Below are 14,691 nucleotides of genomic sequence, written 5' to 3'. Positions count from 1 at the left end.
CATTACAAGTCAGGTGTTAAGGATTTAACAGCGCCGTCGGCGCCATTAACCCTTAACGCCTGATTCACACTTTAACGCCTGCTTTTTGCAGGCGTTAAAGTCCAAGGCGATAAGCGACCTTGGTGCTAATTACGGCACCGTAATTTACAGTGCCATAATTAGCGCCTTCCCCATCCCCATTATGCCCTATGGGGCAAAAATGGGAATGGGGAAGGGCAAATGGTGAATGGGGAATTACCGCCCCACGCACCTTGGAATGGGGCGGTAATTCCGCCATCCACCATGGCGGAATCCGGCATGGACCATGGTGCTAATAGAACCATGGTCCACCGCCTCACTTGTAGTGAGGGCCTATCTGTTTAAATAGCTGGACCCAAGTCTCTGGACCAGACTTCCTTAGCTATTTCTATTTAGTCTATTTGCAAACCATTCTTTACAACATTGCTGGTATCTTGACCCTGAGGAAAATTGAGTAAAAACATTCATCGGAGAGTGACAAAGAGCACCATAGGTAGGCAATTGGGTACCCAATAATTGTCTTCAGAGGAAAAATTGGTTTTTACTGCCCTCTAAAAGGGCAATATGTCGGGAGTCAAGCACATTTTAGGGGACACATACTTCCAGCGGCAAGCATCTTGTACAGAAAATACATGACCTCTGAACAGTGAAGTAAGGATAGAAGGAAAAACAAGAAGGTTTGTGGATTGAAAGCATAGACAACGTGGGGGGGTAGGTGGTACTGTTAGATTATGTGTGCCATAAACACACAGCATTGGGTGGTATACGAGGCCTTAAATACTATACAGAGGGCCTTAGGTTGTCCATGATTCTCCACTAGGAGGCAGTGAACTGAATGTACTCCAGGGAGGACATGGTCAGAGCAAGGTAGGCCCAATATGAGCCTGGCGGCTGTGTTTTGCAAGGGATTAAGCCTGGTGATTAGGGTGTCCAGGAACGAGAACATTCCAACTCTCTTTCAATATAACCTTAGTTTATTCTCCTCATGAAACAATTGTGTTTCATGAGGAGAATAAAGCAACAATAATAAGGAGAATAAAGCAACAATTTTGTTGCTTAAAGCCACATCATAGGGAAGATGTCTCTGGGTAAAATATAATTTTACAGATACCTATGTGTCAAGAAAAAGTGTCAGCCTCATGCAACTCAAAAAACGCTCATCACGAGAATAAGGACACCGTTATTGGAGCTGAGACTACAGTTGACAAAATACTAAATGATAGCCTTTAAACAAATAAGGTTCAACATGTTAAAAGCATTGATATTAGTGACTGCACATTGCAACTCACTTCATCGCATATGTTATAGCTGATACATTTACATTCAACTGTACTGTATCTATGACTATGCTCTCTCTTTAATTTACCTTGCTAGATGCTGTTTTTCTGAGTCCATTAACAGGATATAGAAAATGTGAAAAGAATTAAAAAAAACAATATCAAATATATGTTGATACTCCACTGTTTACTGTATGTTGTGCATAAGAGGATTCCTGCCCAGGCATTGATTACCATGAAACCTTCCCTTATCTGATAATTGCCATTAGACACAATGTGGATGCAAGCAATTCCTCAAATTAATGAAGATTAATCTATATTGCTTTTTGATGTTATGCTTCCATTTTCCAATCTTCCCCATTTTCGTGCTATGGCAGAGTAGTGGGGTTAGCATCTACATCATGCTTTCCTCCTACGTCTTGTTTTCAGCACTTCGTTTTCAGCCTCCATGAGATTGTCATGATGACATAAAACAAATGGATTCCCGTGGAATCCACCTCGAATTAGCACCTGCTAATGAGCAGGCAGACTCCATAGGAATCCATTAATAAACACCACCTCCAAAGTGTAATTTGCAGGCTGTGTTTACTTTTTTACAACATGGAGACTACAAGTAAATGAGAAACAGGTATATCACCCTATTTTACTCTTAATCTTTGCACTTCACCTTTGTAAATTTTAAAGATTGCATGCAAGCGAAGCAACTGCACGTAAGTGCTGATGTTGGCGGTCACCTGCATGGAATTTGCATTTTATTTTAGTTTAAATGACCCTCTTAAATTTTACACAACACTATGAATCATGGCAGATCTGCAAACATTGAGCTTCAAGGGGACACAACAAGAACAAGCCATTAATGTACCCTCTTTTTTAATAATCTTCTAAATGCCAGTGGCACTTTTTACCATAACGAGTGACACTGATTAAACTAAAAGAAGAGTTCTACCCAAACATCAATGGGCAGGTTCTCTGAGAATATCTCAAGGCTAATATTATTCCTTTTGGTCTAAGTGTCCAGAATAAACTGTGCCTATTTATAGACAGTAGTCACTGTAAAACTGGATACAAAAATGGAACTAATTTCTAACTAGGTTTAATGCTTTATACCATCACAACCAACTGAACAGGCCGTATCCATCAAAATCTAGCAGGAGTCAGAAACAAGAGAAAACGATGTATTTAGAAAAATCTAATCACAAATGTTAAAGGAAAATGGAGGAACATATGACTTCACACTCCAAGGGTAAATAACATAAGAATAAATATGACAATTTAAAAGGATAATGCAGAATTTACAATGGAAACATGTATAATACTATTTCCCAGGAGAATGTGTCTACACACCATGCTTTGACTCAAAATTCGAAAGGGTTGGGCACCCAATTTAAGGAAAGAAAAATGGGTAACTTTTTTAATCACTTAGGAGAGCAGTGATTCGGAAGATGAAACCCAATAAATACACACTGAATATACAATCCTGAGTAATAGACTAATTTTTAGGATGAGGCTGAATGAGAGGCAGATGGCAATGTCATCTCCAAATACAACCGAACCATGGTTTAACGAGTGTTTTTAACACTCAAAGACAAGCGTATCAGAACTAGCAATTCTGATATGGAATCTATTTGATATTGCTGTAACTGCTGTGTAACCATCAGTCCATAATTATGAATTTTCCTGTGTACCCTGTGGACTTATATGTTACAAAAGTACCATAGAATTAGATATATGTCAATGTTTTTGAAAGATGTGACTTAAGATATTTGTTGATGACATTGACCCACCTTCTTTGGAGTCAAATCTCCTTTCATTCCCTCCAGACAAAAATCTCCTCTGGAGTTTCTGATATTTGAAACTCTCAACCCCTGAACACCTCATGTACTCCACATTCACCTGCGATATGTCTTTAATGTAGATACAAGACAAACCACCTAATTTACAAAAGTACATTTTGTGCAGCGCAACATGCATTAACCCGATTTACAAAGTGGACTTTGCACTGGCCCTTCCTACTTTGCGATGTGCATGAGCGATTTGCGTGCTGTATAGCGCAATGCATGGGAAGGGCCTGTGCAGAGTAGAAAATAGTGGGTGGAACATGCAAAATCCTCATTAAATCAGGAAAATGAGGAAGAACCTGGCCATGGGGAGGAGGCACCATACAAAAAAAAACACACTCCATCAAGCGCTAAGTAAAACCTATTCACAGAATATATTGTGCAATCTATCAGATTCCTAAAGAAATCAATCATACAGACACCCTGATCCTGTCCCAAAGCACAAAGTGCAATGAAAGGCCAGGTATAAAAAAGCTATGCAATTTCAACTAACTTAGTATTTCCACTATGCAGGATCCAGCATTGTTAGCTCTAATTCTACTGCATGGAAAGAGGTTGACGAGGAGACCTAGTTAGGGAGTGGGGGTATTACCTGCTTCACCCACCATGTGCTCGCAGGCTGTGCCACCTTTGGTCAAGGTGCTAGCAACCTCACACTTCCTGGCCACTCGTTCATTGCAGCACACCACTGCCATCATTGGTGGCATATTACCCCATCCTTGTGCCTCCACCAGGTATAGTGTTGCATCCTAGCACATGTGCATAGTCACATATACATGCCACTCAAATTGCATGCAAGGCAGAGAGTGTGCCAGAAATGTTACTCAGTGGCACATTTTACACAGGTCTTGGGAGCCATTGACTACACACATGTAGTTCTCCAGCCCCGGCAAGAGACTGAGCACATCTATCGCAACAGGAAACATAGGCAATCCATGAATGCGTAGGTGATATGTGATGCCAAGGGACACATTATGCATGTCAATGCCAATTACCCGGGATGCACACACAACAGCTACCCCTTCCGCCATTCAACCATATTCCAGGCCCTTGCATTGGGAACCTTTGGAAACAACTGACTGGTGGGTGAGTATAAACTATCATGCACACACAAGCAGTCACATGACATACATTAACACAAGTAATGGCAATAAACAACCATTTCCCTATTTGCAAGGGACACTGCCTACGTGCTCTTGCTGTTTCTGTTTACACCCATCAGGCATCCAGCCACCCTAGGTGAAGCAAACTACAACATAGCCCACATAGCTAGTAGGGGCATAGTGGAGTGCAAATTCAGCATGCTGAAGTCACTCTTTCACTCCCTTGCCGACTAAGGTGGCATATCACTATATGCAGCCACTGTAGCATGCAAGATCATTGTGGTATGTTTTTTACTGCACAGTATTGCCACATGTCATGACATAGCAGTAGACCTGCAGGAGGGACACCACTCTCATGCACAGGCACCACCCATTCCCTTAGTAGGCCAAAGGGCACAGGGGCAGGACACATGTAATCAGGTTGTAGAAACATACTTTAGCTGAACTGCAAGACCTGTGAAGAACACACAGTGAAGCCACATCCCTGATGCCCTTCAATGATGCAATTGGGCCAATCCAGTTTGCACAGAACAACACCCTGAGAATGTGCGTCTGTGAGAGACGAACATGTAAAATACTATGCCACCTCATCGCCATCCATCAGTGCACAAATCACCTACAGAGTCATAGCAAGTGACATAACAGTATCCTTGTCACAACATCCTAAACAAAGTGACAACATCCCCAGGCAAAATATCATCATACCATTTTCTCTCCTGAGTGGCATGCATCAACTACAAGAAAGGGCTCAACTGACTGTCATCTTCATCAGGGCTTGCAAAATTCCATATTCCACTCGCATAGATTTGCAGTGCATGAAAGAAAAATAACAGAACTGGCTTGTGGAATCCAGCATGCAAAAGAGAAACCTGACAGCTTTGGTCTACCCAGCAGCACCAAAGGGTTTGGTGGAACTATGGCCATCTAGAGTACTGCCATCAATGCCTTAGAGCTTTTCCCTCCCTTGAGGGATGGGACCCCCATGATTACCACTGCTGAGTTATGGGCTAGCAACCCAGCATTGGAAGCTGAAGCCCAATGGCCAGGGCAGCAGCCCTAGCTGCCTGGGGATCTTGCTTTGAGACCGTTGAGATCCTTGCCCTCTGGGAGAGAGGCCCTGACCACTTCGCTGAGCCCCAATAGGCGAGAGAGGCTGCTCCTTCTATCCACACTCGAGTCCTGAGGTGAGCAGCTCTATGCAACAGCCCATGGACAGGCTATAATGGGTCAACCGAGGCTCCACAGTGTTCTGGTACCATTACGGTTTAGGTGAGATTCTGACTTAGAGGAATTCTGTTAAAATCCCACAGATGGCAGCTTCCCTCATTGGCTCCTCAGGCAAGCACATACACCAAATGTCTAAAGCTGTGTTTCATTTAATACTGATCAGGATTACTATTGCAACAACACATCATCAGTAGGGTAAAACTAACGTGTCACACAAAGATCTAAACCCAGCTCATGTTCCCTATTAGTTGCTGAACAATCCAACGTTTGGTGAATTCTGGTTCACAATGATAGGATGAGGTGATATGGAAGGATCAAAATGTGATGTCACTATGAACACTTGGCTGCCAGAAGACGGTTATCCCTGTGGTAATTTTCTGACATCTCCTAGTTGAAACCCAAAAGTCAGAAGGATCATGAGACCCCACTTTCACAGTCTGTATTCATACTGAAAATCAAGAACCAGCAAGCTTTTGGCTTCACTCTACAAGAGGTTTCTGTCCTCCCTGAGCTTGCCTTAGGACACCTTGGCAGGTGTACTACCCCTGTTAAGCTCCCCAGCTGCCAATGTCACCAGAACAGGTTGTGCCTGGCTAGAGCTGGGTGCTTTTAACCAGAAGCAAAAGCCTGACAGGGCTTGCCCCCCCGCCTCACTGGCTAAGTGAAACAATTATAACTCTCCCTCTCATCCTACACCTCTCCTGTTTTTTCAAAGTGTCAACCTAACGTCAAGCTCAACAGGATCTCCTATCCCTGCTGATTCTGCCAAATCCATTCCCTTGGCTGTGGATTTGCTAGACAGTAGGTAGGAACAGTGGGAATCACGTTCATCCATTGAAGTATGACACAAATAAGATGATGAGGCATTCAGCCATCTTAAGAAACTCATAGTTACTCCTGCCGTTTACCCGCACTTCATTGAATTTCTCAATTTTCACACTCAGAACTAGGCAGAAATCCCATTGTGTCAATACCTGCTGTGGACCTTTGTGATGCCTTGTTTTAATTAAACCGTCAGATTCCCCTGGTCTACACCAGTTCTAAGTCAACAGCTAGACATTGGCCAAAGTAGAATGCCAGCCCAGAACCCTGGGAGGGGAATGGAGAGAGGCGACCACCCCGGCTGGGGTCATCCATAGGAAGGGCCCGGCTCACGTCCAGGGTTGGCGGAGTCCCGGGGGGATCCTCGTCCAGCTACGGTGAGTTCCCAGGTGGCTGTGTGCACCAGCCTGATGAAGTTACAAATCTGACTTGCCGACTTCCCTTACCTACATTGTTCACCTTGTGGACCTGCTGTGGATATGGGTATGGCCCGGATTGAGATTTACATCATATGCCCTGGATTAACAAGGACCAGTGAGAGTTTTGATCGGTTGAGGGCAACAGAGGTAATTTCCTGTCACAAACAATGGTCGCCTATCTCTTAGGAATGACTGACCCATATTCAACAGCTGTTCACATTTTAGTCTTCTCCATTTCAGCCTTCAAAGATCTCATTTGAATATTTACTACTACCACCACCACGATCTGCCCCTCCAGCAGTTCCACTGAGGTACTTGCCCTGGGCTACTGTGTGCACCACAGCAGCCCTCCTACTTGTCGCCGCTTAGCTACCGCAGCCAGGTATGGGCCAACGCTCCAGTGACATCCATTGTAAGGGTTAGTTGATTTGGCAGGTGAGTTGCTACACACTCCTTCGCAGATTCTAACTTCCTGGTCCACTGTTCTGCTGTCTATATCATCCATGACCTTTTCTGGGGTTTTCCGATTCGGCCTCATGTGCCTTAACCTGGCGTTGAGTTCATCCTGCAGCACCAGTTCTTATTACCATTAGTGGCACACTGGGCACTGGCATTCGATGCCCGACTCCATGACATCGAACTGGGCTCCTTACACATTTAAAGTTTGAGAATAAGTTTAGATTGTTCTGACCCCAGGACCTCTAATCATTTGCATTACCAGTTAAAACGGGGGTATCTGGGCACCAGCTATTCTGAGGGAAACTTCGAAGGAAACCAGCTGTTATCTAATACGTAGCCCTTTCCCCTCTCTCTCCCCCTCTCTTTCACTATGTGAATATCAGGAGGTATCCTGCAGCTCTCCAGATGTTTTAGCCTACAACTCCCATGATACCGCACTTTCAACTCTACAGAGAGGGAATGAATGAAGTTGTACACAGCCAGAGTTCTGAAGAACCGCAGCTTACTTACCCCTAAAGTATGATGTTCTCACAGCTTATAATTTTCAAAAAGCACCCCATTACTGTACTGTACATAAACATTTCACATAAACTTTGCACCAAAATAAAGTAGCCTTTTTCCTCCCTCAGATGCCAGTCTCCTCTGTCTCACTGGACATTTGTAGTTGCAGTTAACAAATGATCATCGAAAATGACCCATAGACAGATCAAAACGACATACGGCTTAATAACATACACATAACTTTCAACATTAAAGACAATTAAGTAACATCTAACATCGCAGTGTGCCCTTTCCATGGCTGAACATGCTGAGCGTGGTATATTATTCTGTAACTTCAACCGTGTGTATTGAAGACAGTAGATATTTCCTCGGGAAGGAGAGAACCAGGGATCTCTTACGCGGTTCTACAAAACCCGTAAAGCAAAGAAAAATGGAATGGTAATGTTCAGAATCCTGCAAGTACAGCCCCTCATGCGATATATACAGTGAGAAAAATTTGTGAGTATATGAGAGTTAAGTATCCCAAGAATTTCAACAATGCACACCGAAAGACAGTAGTCCCCAAAATGAGTATTTTAAATGTCCAATTTAGGAGAAGTGATTGCAGATTGCTTTGAAGTCTGGATTGAAATTCTTCATTTGAGTACCAGGTCAAGTACAATAATCAATGCTTAATGCCTCAATATCAGGACCACTTGACCTCTGTGTTTTGGGCAAACAGGAATTCTCTGTCTGCCACGTGCCAACCTGCACCTTGCAAAAGGACACAGTCCACAAAACCCGAAAGGAGCAATAATAGACACTTTGCATCAGAATAACTCATTGTTCTGTATCACGGGTGCCTCCGTCAGTACTGGGATGGCATTAGGGAAAGATATCGCTGCAAGGCCACCTGCACCTGAGACAAGATATGACACAAACATATAACGCACAACATGACCAACATTATAAAAAATAAACAGCCGAGCATTGGTGCACACGTTTGAACTCATATGCCATGGCTGCTCCCCTTTTGCACACCTCTGTATTTAACCACTTATGTTTACTTTGCTCATTACCTTCTTCATTAGGATGTAAAAGGCTATAATGTGCAGCTGTTCGTATCCTTATTATTGTGCTTTAGTTGTAGGCTATTTTTACACTGGTTATTTTTTTCATTCTAAGATCTGTATTGGTAGTCTTACATAACATTGTCACATTTCTAACAATTCAAAAGTAGTACATTCACATCCCTTACATTTTAAATCCCTTCAATCAATCATCTGTGTGTACATTTCCTACTTCCGTTCTCCCACTTGGCCAGTTCCTTGAAGGGTGTAGTGCAGCAACCATTTTTAAAAAGTGATCTTATTAGTTGAACATTTCTTCACCTGACTCCATTTTTGTTGGGAACAAAGTGATGCAGGATTATTCAAGGGCACATTGGAATAGGGGCATACCCTTTCCTATTTTTCAAATTCAGCTATCACTTACATGCTTTAATGCAGTCTTCCCGATTTGTTTTTTATTATCTGGATTGCCAAAGGTCCTAAAGGAGACTTTCTTAAAGGGTGCATATTGCTTTTTGTCCTCAAGCCATACCTATTACATATATTTATGACGAGATGTCCAGTGCTTTTCCAATATCAGGTACTACAAATGATCCGCCCTGCCCTCCTATAGTTAAGTTCTAATTCTTACCCTTATCAATTATCAAATATACACATGCCAACAACAGGATTTATGTATTTATTGTTCACTTGTTAGGCGCTTCTACAGGAAGCATATATGGTTTCAAAGCGCCCACAGGGCAACAGGAGGGGGACAGTGGATGATAGATAATAAATTACAACAATGTTAAATAATTCAATACAACACTATAAGAAGAGATAGTGGAAGATGAACCTACTATCTCTTGTGAGTGTTCAGAACGTGCAAGTGCAATTTCACCCACTTGAAAGTGCCCACATTATCAAATTAAGTTCAACTTCAGATCATCCCCTAAGAGCGCTTAAGTAGTTTCTTATTATATACTTCTCAAATGCCCCCTATTTCCTAGCCTAGGGAATTAGATTTACATTCCCTCAATAATTCCCGTCTCACACAAGTAACACTTTCCAGCTTTTCCAGTAACTATACATCTACTTTACAGCTTGCGAATGACCGAACAAAACTAATCTCTCATTGTGCTTGTTTCTGGGTCCAATGAGAAGATACATCCTCTCACCCACCTCTGACTAGCTAGAAGCCACACACTTACGGACATGTCCAGAACATATCCACCTCTGACTAGCTAGAAGCCACACACTTCCTGACATGTCCAGAACATATCCACCTCTGACTATCTAGAAGCCACGCACTTCCTGACATGTCCAGAACATAGCCACCTCTGACTATCTAGAAGCCACGCACTTCCTGACATGTCCAGAACATATTCACCTCTGACTAGCTAGAAGCCACGCACTTCCTGACATGTCCAGAACATATCCACCTCTGACTATCTAGAAGCCACGCACTTCCTGACATGTGCAGAACATATCCACCTCTGACTAGCTAGAAGCCACACACTTCCTGACATGTCCAGAACATATCCACCTCTGGCTATCTAGAAGCCACGCACTTCCTGACATGTCCAGAACATATCCACCTCTGACTTGCTAGAAGACACGCACTTCCTGACATGTCCAGAACATATCCATCTCTGACTAGCTAGAAGCCACGCACTTCCTGACATGTCCAGAACATATCCACCTCTGACTAGCTAGAAGCCACACACTTCCTGACATGTCCAGAACATATGAGTCAGTGTACCTCTGGCTTTTTTTACAATTTTAGCAAGATTTCACTTCCAGCAGACACCGTCTATACACCATCTCTGGGTGTTACCGCAACTCGGTCCGGCGCTGTTAGCGCCGGATATCTAGTAGTGGTGCAGCGGTAAGTTCCCATTCCCCATTGGGTCCACTGGCCTCAATGAGTTTGGGGGACGCTATTGGCAGCGGCGCAATTAGCGTTGCAGTAATAGTGCCAAAAAACGTATGGAAAGTGGAGTATTTTATCTCCAACAAAAAGCTGGAAGTAAAACTCCAAATTTCGGGCAAACTCATGATTTGGCCAGCCCTTAAATGCGGTGGTGATAGCGTTACCACTGCATTTAAGAGCTAAGGCCAAACTCGTGAGGAGGCTCAATATTGTCCTCTGTTGCATTGCTCTGAGAAACATATCCTTGAAACAGCACTTCATGTTTGCATATGATTTCGGCCATTTAAGTTCACTGACTGATTGCCATGCCCAGCGTGTCTTCACATTTAGTTTCCCAAATTATGTTTAGTTCGTTTTTTCAATGTATTAAAAACAAACGAAAAACATTGTTAGATTTAGTGTTTCTAATGGAAGGTCACAATTCTTCTCATTACATAGCAAAGACACTTGTGGAGAGGTTGGAACTCAGCGCACACTGCTGCCATAAGCGTTCATGAGGTAGATACAGCGATCAGATCTTTGCGTAAGGCACATCACTATGAACCTTGTGCGCTCTTGGGGTTGAAACTGAGTCTCTAATCGGCAGGACAGTAGATAATGTGACACGGGGGAGTGACTAAAACTCTGCCCACGGACAGTGGGTTTTCAGTCTGTCAGCAGTTTTGTAAAAAGTGGGGAGGTGCTGTTTTTAGGTGCACCGGTGATAGAGTAAAACGAAAGAAGGTTGTGCAAGGTGGCTTGCCAAGTTGCATGGTATCATCTAGTGTCAAAGGGCACATCACCGTCAGCTGATATTACAAACGTCGGTCGTAAGTACTACAGAAGTTCAAGTGTTTGTGTTCAAATAGTGGTTCGGTTTTCCATACATCACAACTGAACTCGGTGCTGCAGGAAATAGATCCATATTTGGGTACTTAACTGCAAAAGCCGATGTGAGTATGCAAGACATTACAGACATAATTTAATAATGCCTTGCTGACTCAACCAACCAAATTGTTCATATTAACGGCCGAAGTTGTTTTTCTTTTTCTTTAACTTCCACACAAGCATCGTTCATACATACTGTTGTGCTTACGTTATTAGTGCGTCATTATTTCACTTGACTGTTGGAAAATAGGGAACCTGCTTAATTAATGTACGCGGCATCGTTATATATATCAACAAGATGATACACGGGGCAGTCAGGCATTAATGTATTTGAATCCACGTGAGTGATAGCTGGCCCGCCCACATATGTTGACATGTTGGCTTTCAAATGTCAAGGGGAAAGCATAAGAACAACAGAGCCACAAATAAAAACCATGGCAGCATTAAGCGGACTGCCAGTGGCATGAAAAGCTCAGGGGTCAGACTGGGGGTTGGATACGTCATCCTCTACAAGAGGAGAAATTGCTGGAACGTTCTATCGCTGCTGCCTTCGAGTACTCCGAGTCTAACACGAGAGTCCTTGCTAAAGACAAGACAGGAAATCATACATCGTGAATGTGTAAACGTCCGTGACTTGCTGTACCTTGCACATTACCAGCAGAAGTGCTTGAGCGATGACTTTCCAGCGTCCATGAAGACTAATGAAGGGCAGCTTTTTCCTACTTTGCAAAAGGTGCGAGAGCAGCGTTTCTTCGGCCGCTTGAACTCTGATCTCGCGCCAGTCCCTGCCCGACATTTCTTCAACGTTCTGACTGACGGTCTACAGGAGATCTCCATTCTTTTTGATTCGCTGCAAATTGTGTCAATGTGCATTAACGGGGGTTCAGGGGTTGTGCGGCATTAGCTATCCCTTTTTTCAAAAGCACAGGGCTGCGCCCTCACAGGCCTGCCAAGGTCACTGGCCTGCACCTTTTCTGCGCGCTAACGAGGTAGCCATTATTATTTTTTCATTCTTGCTTTTTGCCGCTGCACACACGCTATCCGCCACATCTGTCTCTGCTTAGCTTTATTAGCAGAAAATACGGCCAATACTTTAGTGTCATGTGTACTATAAAGGCAGGATGTTCAAGACGTTTGACAGCTCTCATATTTCCTCTAGTATTCTCAATGCAGCATGGAAACCGTTTATTACTCTTAAGTAGTCGCTGTCTCCCCAACTTGAGTAATGAAGTCCTCCGGGTCAATATTTTACACAGCGAGACAGTTAAGAGAGTCTTATCCCACACTCTACAACGCAAACATTACTCTGATGTATGTGTTAATTAGCAAATATCCTGCATTAACTAATATAATTCAGGGGCATGGGGACTCGTCATGGAGACTGCTGTTAGGCAACCTTTCTTCTCCTAAACAATTTGTTTTACAAGTGATAGATCACACGTATGGATTCTCTACATAGTGACTGCAATTTTCAAGATGGTATATTTGGAAGCTATGATATGATATGATGTGATAGGTTATTTATAACGTGCTTAATACCCAGAGGTTTCTAAGCGGGGACCCTGGGATCGAACCTGTGTTGGTCCATGTCATCTTGCTTTCAAGGCGAGCATGTTGCCATTGAGCTATCCTCCCGATAAAGATGACTTTTATAATAAAGTATTGTAGATGGGTCGCTATCAACAGGAGGCTTCCTAGTTACATCTAATAGGCAATTAGGCCAAAGCTCGAGATATCTATAAGGACACCCCGAGGTCGAATACATCCTGTAGTTGAAGGTTACACAGCTGTAATTCTATGTTGGATATGTCCCATATGCATGATTGTTCCTTTACCTACACTGTCCCTTATGGGCGAGAATTACAGGTGGTGTAGAGTGGAGGCAAGAGTGACTATATACAACACAACAAAAACCTTGTGCTACAAGAAAACATGGAGTAAAGTGGTGGTGATTCTATTACTGCCACTTTACCACCAATTTCCTGCACTTCCAGATTTCAAGTTTGGGGATAGAGGAAATACCTCAAGCTCTGGCTGGAGGCTTTATCTACACTTTACCCCCAAATAATTGAGGATTTATCACCAGCAGAATTACCACCAGAGTTAAATATTCCAAATCACTATTGGAATCCTTTGGACTCCAGGAATGGGGATCAAGACTTCCATTCTGCCAATAATAATAGGGTGGATTTAGTGTAATTCCAAAGGGAAGAAAGGGTGCACATTTATTTCCTCTGCACTCACCCCACAGAACTATACAAAAATAAAAGCTTTGCAGAGAAAATGCTGTATATCATATCGGTTGATTATGACATTCATAAATCTCAGCTATGAAGGCACAATAGAGCAATACAGAATTTGGGTATAATTGCTAATGACTTCCTATGAAAGCGATACAACACAACATTGTTATTGGTAAATGTGAAGTTATTGGACTGTGAAAAGTGAGATTGCCTTTTCATGATTCATTGCCACAGGCAGGGCTCCCTGTTTTCCAGAACAATTGTACATATAAGCACAGTTGCTACCAAGCTCTCTACCAAGCTCTCACACCCTAACATTTAAATCCTGGATGTTGTTATGACATGCAGGACAAACGAAAGGCAGCAGGATGAGGATTTTATGGCCTTGCTGATTGAAGTGGACAGGAAGGGAAATGGGAGACAGGGATAAGAGTTGGAAATGGTTTGTGGGCTTTAAAAAAATGGATGTAGTTGAACAATTCTTAACTTTAGGCTGTCTTTGTGTCAAAAGACTCATACAACGGCCATCTATCTTACATTCTTTTACACTCGTGTTTTGCTTCGTCTACAATTCGTAATCTTGATTACTACATTGGTGGATGATCCCAATTCATACATAGATTTGTATTACTATAAATAGGGGGTTTGTCCCAGTCACATCCATAATCTCCAATGTGCATTTGTTTAGTCAATTTTGTGTTCAGTTTAATATGTATGAAGCAAATAATCGTAAGAAGGTCTGGCGAAATGAGATCCTGTTGATCTTACCCTCCAGAAAACAAATGTGTTGTATGACATAACATGTTCATTTTACACTCCAGCAAAAACAGCAGTAAATTAAACTGTGCCAACTTCAGTCTAATTCTAGTCGACTCCATTTGGTGTGCCTCAAGGTGCAGCAATCTCCTTGTGGTTGTTCAATATCTACCAGCAATTGGGGCAATGCACTTACTCAA

Source organism: Ambystoma mexicanum, chromosome 6p, assembly GCF_040938575.1.
Source record: "Ambystoma mexicanum isolate Mex_15411 chromosome 6p, UKY_AmexF1_1, whole genome shotgun sequence".
Taxonomy (NCBI): Eukaryota; Metazoa; Chordata; class Amphibia; order Caudata; family Ambystomatidae; genus Ambystoma; species Ambystoma mexicanum.
Note: the sequence above shows the minus strand (reverse complement) of the source record.